Source organism: Etheostoma spectabile, chromosome 18 (assembly GCF_008692095.1).
Source record: "Etheostoma spectabile isolate EspeVRDwgs_2016 chromosome 18, UIUC_Espe_1.0, whole genome shotgun sequence".
NCBI lineage: Eukaryota > Metazoa > Chordata > Actinopteri > Perciformes > Percidae > Etheostoma > Etheostoma spectabile.
This window is the reverse complement of record NC_045750.1, coordinates 11,487,161-11,493,343: the sequence shown is the minus strand read 5'-3', so window position 1 is coordinate 11,493,343 and position 6,183 is coordinate 11,487,161. Positions and strand designations below refer to the sequence as shown.

The 6,183-nt window shown below is 38.9% G+C and overlaps 1 protein-coding gene across 1 annotated transcript in view; it reads right to left on the bottom strand.

Moving 5' to 3' along the window:
* Window positions 1–6,183, bottom strand: part of sash1a (SAM and SH3 domain containing 1a) — a 249,324-nt gene that overhangs the window by 224,269 nt on the left and 18,872 nt on the right. The window contains exon 2 of the mRNA XM_032542209.1: window positions 6,140–6,143. The gene's annotated coding sequence lies outside the window, so the exon portion shown is untranslated. The remainder of the gene's footprint in view (window positions 1–6,139; window positions 6,144–6,183) is intronic.

The following is a 6,183-nucleotide window of genomic DNA, read 5'->3' as shown; positions in this document are numbered from 1 at the left end:
GATTTGAACAGTGTTTGTGCCTACTATAGTTGCCTGGCGTTGAGAAATTATACTGTAGAGAGCCATGGTTCAGAGTCACCTTTGAGACTCATTGCCTTTTTAAAAGCTCTCCACTTACATGGGTGATCTTCCTTATTCTATTTTACTATTAACACCCACATCCTGGTCTGTTTGATTAAGTAAATGTACCAAACTTGTACAGTATTATAGTTTTAACTCCTTTTTTTAACTCATTGTTTTTTTTTCTAACTGCCCACTTTATATCCCCATTAGCGATTTATTTGAGTTTTGCTTATCAGTTAGAATTACAGCAGTATTTTTCCAAGGTGGTCTTTTTGGGCCACTTCACAGGAACATCAGCAAGGTGTCACTATTTTTTCTGACACCATCTGTCCTCTGAAGGTGACATGTGACAGCTGTCGTATCACAGCTCATCTCGTCACCCTGCTCCCTAAGAGCTTTCTGGATCTCCTTTCCCTGGATACCACACACGACAAAATGCTCGCAAAAAGCTTTATGTGCCCTCTGAGCCCCACTGACACTATGTGCTCTAAATCTTCAGAGCTCAGCCACCAAATTCTTATCTTATTTGTCTCAGTCCATTTCCCTGTTTTCCCTCTTTGTAAACCCCGCTCAAACATCTCTTATTCTCAAGCATGAGCTCTTCAGCCCCCTTATCTTCTAGCTGTCATAATTTTTTCTTGAAATCCTTAAGTCAGGGAAATGTTCATCTTGAAAGCAAAAAGTGCTGACTGAATGGGAACTTCATGGCAATATAACTGGTGCCAACTAGTTTGTAAGTTTTAAGGATGACAGAGATGTAGAGGTGTGTCTAAGCTCAGCACTTTAGAGAAACAATTACAACAACAATTGCATCAAGTCTGGACAAACAGTGTATGTAGAACCAAGGTTTTATTTAATCAGGAGTGACTGACTGAGCACAGCCGCGATGCATGGTGTTTGTCCTTATTCTAGCTCTCATTCATATTTGGAAAGATTGATGCTTGCTGCTTAAGGACATACACAGTGGAGTATGTTGTTCTGCCTGTTAGCATTTTGCTATGCTTAAAACAAAAGTCTGACCTGAGTTTGGATATCAGATGTCCTGCTTAAACGTCTCCCCCTTATCCAGAGGTTTCTAGCGGCTGCAATATTTGGATGAACTCTTGATCTGATGGAGTAAAAGTTCAGCTCTTTTACAAAAAAGCCCACAGCAGCTAAGGTGAGATTTCAAAAATGGAAAACTAATCGTGTCTGCAGGCAAGGTGCATTTCCTTTAGCACATTTATCTAACAAATTCATCCAACAATCAAAATTAAATCTATTATAAAAAAAAGAAGTCTTCGACCTGTATTTCATTGTATGGAATTTTTGTAAAATAGGATTTCCAAAAAAAGAGTGGAAAATGTTTAAAAAAATGAATACAATGCTTTTCTGTTTTCAAACTGAATCTTGTACAGCAAGTTAAATCAAAAGCGTCTTTAATATTACCAGAACCATGGAAAACATTAATAACACCTACAGTAAAAAAAAAGGCATAAGAAAAACCTGCATTAACACCAGTTATGTAACTGTACAGTGTGTGCTGTTACAGCTCTATCATTGTATCAAATGTGCAAAAATCACAGCAATAAGAGGGACTCTTCACACATCAGCCATGATGTAACTAGACGTGAGAGCGAGAGAGAGGAAATTGTGCATGCTCATGTGTCTAAATTGAGCATTTCCGACCATATACCTGTTTTACTCAGTTTCTGCTATACATAAAAAGTTTCCGACTGGGAACCCAGAAATTCCAACATTCCATGTCCAATTGAACACAACATATTCCGTGCCCCTCGCCTTGCAGTGGAAGGTAAAAAAAATGATGTGGACAATTTATTAAAAAGGAAAAATCCCACGAATTTGGAAGTACAAGCACGCACAAAGAGGCTAACCTAACTTACCTCAACAAGGTAAGGGAGAAGCCAAAGCCCCCTTTCCCTGAAACAGAAGCTAACCCCGGAACAGGGCATGGATGTATGGATAAAGGGCCAGATGTTTTTGTTGAGCTATTACTACATAATACTTTTTCTGACCTTTTTGAATCTTGCCCCTGACAAACAACCCATATTACGAAAAAGACTAAAACTAACACTGAAAGTAATCAAATCTCGCTTTAGAAACTAATTAACACTAAACTGAATTTGAAAAGAAAAAGTCAAAAAAAAATAAAAACTAATGAAAAAAGCAAAATCATAATAACCTTGGTCCAAACTAAGATAATCTTGATTTAGACACAAGCTGCTAAAACCAGCAGTAAAACGTATTTTGCTCCAAGATATCATATTGAGATTTCTCTCTGAATATGAGCTCGTGCCATCTATTGTAAATTGGGTTTGGACTATGCACCAGCTCTTGGCAAGAATACCTATTGTAGACATAAATTTCCATCTAAATGCAAACAGTTTTGGTCCATGCTGGCATGTGTAAGAAATTTTTAATACAGTGCATAATTTTCCCCATGAAATACTTTATCCAACCATCCGAGGAGTATAATTGCATATTGTATGCATCCTAAGCCACAGACAAAGGCTCAAATAAATCAGAATGCTGAAAAAAAGCAAATTTGGTAGATTAGAATGCAGGCATGTCTTGTTGGGATCAGGCAGGATTATCACAATATGTTGCTCCTGAAAATATGACAAGAGATAAAAACAAAACAAAACTGTGATAGAATTAGGGCTTAGCTGTATTTGACCCCAGTGCAAGCTTCCAACAGAACTACCAGCTGGGACCAGAATTGTTTGGTAGTGCCATTATTTTCATTTTCAGGTGCTCAGTCTACAACTTCACACTTGAGTATCAGATTGTCTATGATACAATGTCAACTATTTGCAAAGAAATAAAAATGTCACTGTAAACCATAGCATTTAAACTTTCCTCGGCTCTGGTCTGTAAGAGTACACTACATTCTAGATAGCTCACAGGCACTGTATCTCTCGCTAAAGCTAGCAACCAGATTTCGATGCCAAACCAGGAACCTCAACATTCCCACCAATCCTCGTCCGTATTTAAGGGATGCAATTATGACGGAGTGATTAGGTATCAGACACAAGCCCGGCGTCTTGGACAGATTCAACTACTATTGAAAATAAACAGTGGGTTTGGCAATGTGGCACAAGCAAGATCTGATGACAACAGAAACGCTGGTTTTGTGGTTGCATCGTTGCCCATAAAGTTGTACTGAGACTCAGAGTCTACATCTCAAACACTGCTGTTAACTGCTGAGACCTTAAATATCCTGAGGATATGCGACAATCAGTTCAACTATTATTGTAACTAAATGGAGCCGCAAAGAAGAGTCTGGAAACATAATGACAGTGGGGTATGACAAGAACATAGAGCAAATGATGTTGAAGAAAGAAGAGAGATAAGTGTTTTAAAATAGCAAATTGGATCAACTGAGTGGTTTGAGAAAAAAAAAAAGAAAGGCATGGATTGACATGGGGGAAGCGCCAGGGTTCTTACATCTTCCTATCCCTTGTAATTACAGCTTGTTTTTCTTGCATATGGTATCAGCTTTGACCTCTTTAAAAAAAGCTTCAAGAGAGAAGCTGTATTTGACACAGCATAGTTCAACTTTATTAAAACAATGGAAATAGTTGAGAGTTTAAAACGGAGAGGAGAAAACTGTTGAGGTTGCCAGTATGTGGTCCTCCTGAGTAGGAAGAGAGTCAAACATACATCAGCGTGTAACTGCTGCCCTCAGGCTACCTGGCAGCTGTCTATTTTAAACAAAAGCGAGGAGAAACCTTAAGCAGAGCAGGGGTTTTCCTGGTCCACTAATCTAGTTAAAGTGATTTATTTGGGCTTAGTTCCAAAAGCCAAAACCACATTTTTACAATTGCAAAGTCTATGCAGTAAGAGACTATTTAACCTGGAGTATAAATCCTCACTTTATCCATATTTACACTTGCACACACCATTTACACCATATTTCACTGTATCCATTACGACTATTATTCTGACAAATCAGTGATCCTCATCAATTAGATCAGTGCTGACAGTGTTTTCAATTGCCTAATCCTTCTTTTTGTTGACGATATTTGAAGACATTTTATCTTTATGGACCAAATACTACAGATACATGTTAACTCATGTTAACCTTTGGATGACCTGACAGTAGCTGATGGGGATTTGCTGTTTTCAAGCATTAGAACATGTACCCAAACTGTCCTAGTTTCTGTTCATTATTTAGCAACTCCTCATTAGCTAAAAAAGGCTACTATGCAAACTAATATGACTTATAATTAAGTGGTATACTGAGGCAAAGATGAGACCAACACTTTCAAAACCCCCCACCCCGTTACAAAACGGAATAATTTAAATAGCTCTTTCCCTTATTTCACTTAATTATTTAAAGCCTTGCTGGTTCATAGCGAGAATCCATCTGCACAAATTAAAGCAGGTATAAACAAGCTGCATGTAGAAACCACCTCTAACTATCTATCCCAGTTGCCTCCTCATCACTGACAACCACCATTTCCCATTCTCATCAATGCTTCCTAAATGGATCATGTAAATCAGGCTATGAATTAGCCAGAGGGATCACGATGACGTGTTATCCATCTGTGGCATTGCACGTCCCTGATACCACGTCTCTAATTGACGATCACTGTCATTGTACCGCTTTTGAAAATGAGGTTCAGTGTTGGCCCCAGCTGCATAAATTAAGACGCGTGCTGTTACCTAATTGCTCTGATTACCATGAGCTCTGTAGCAAAAGCAGTGATGCTAATCAGAGTAGCAAATCTGTCCTGACTGGACTCACCCAGAGGAGTGTCAACTGTCAAATATCAGACAGTGGGAAATTAACTGAGAAACAGTCAGGTTTTGCCAAATAAAAAAAAATCTGCTTTTTCTCTTCTCCCATGCTTTCTCAAGATAATTGGCACAACAGCCATCTCAGTCTTTGAGCAGCATCCATTTTTACCAAATCAATCTCTGCTTTTATCTTACGAAACAAAAATCACAAGGTTCACAATAAAAAGGACAGTAGAAAACTAAAATGAACAAATTTATATTGTCAACAACAGATGGGACAGAGACGTTTTTCCTCTTCTCCATTATCATATAGTCCTATTTCAACAGTCAAAATGTTTACTATGTTTACCAAGCGCTGAAAGGTAGCAGACGCATTATGCACGCCAAATGGCATCACCGTATACTGCAGGAAAGCTTCAGGAGTCACAAAAAAAGAGGACTAAGTGATAGCTTCCCTGTCCAGGTATGCCATATTTCTGTGACAACCTACTTCGCCGTCAACACTATGGAGTGGCCACTATGTAGTCCCGATTACTCACTTTTTGTTGGACTACATATGGGCCGTTGGACTACATATGGGCCGTTGAAACGAGCCTGCAAGGCAGAACCTTATGACCTGCACTGAAGATCTACTTTTAGCATCCGAATCAAATCATCTTTCCATCTTTGTTTGAGCAACGGACATGTTCTGCTTTGCCGATTCCCAAGCTCGTTGAAGCTTGAAATGAAAATTACCTACTAACCAAACAGTTTTTGTGATTATCTGTCATCCAGCCATTTTTCCTACAAACATTTTCTCAACTTCATCTGCTGGAACGACAATATCAAAACAAGAAACTAATGATGAATCATGTTTTTGCTCAGTAATCAGCTACTCCCGTGACATGCACACTGTAGAGCTAGGTTCTTTGAAGGCGCTGACACACCAACCTGACAACCAGCCGTCGGCCAGTATGGCGAGTTCGGTGACTCGAGTCTGTTCAGTGTGTTCCATGCCGCTGTCGGCCTTCATTTTGGCCAATTTGACATGTTGAATCAGCAGGCGGGCAGTTGGACTCGATGACCAATCTGATTAATGGAGTGCTATATTTAAATTTTCAGAAACACGTTTCGGTGAACTATTTTCGAAAATACAAGAATGTATTCCCGAATGAGGCGCCATTATGGTCGGTTTTGAAATTCTCCGGTCAAGCAGCTGTTAGAAACGGTGTTGTTTTGCACAGTACCTTTTGTAAAGACGTCTGGAATGTGTCTAGCACTATGACCATTAATTGCAATTTATTATGTTGTTCTATGCTCTTCTGCACTTGATTTGTATGTCTTGTTATGACACCTTGCTATGTTTTAAATATTTTAATAAAGAAGTTCATGTTTCAA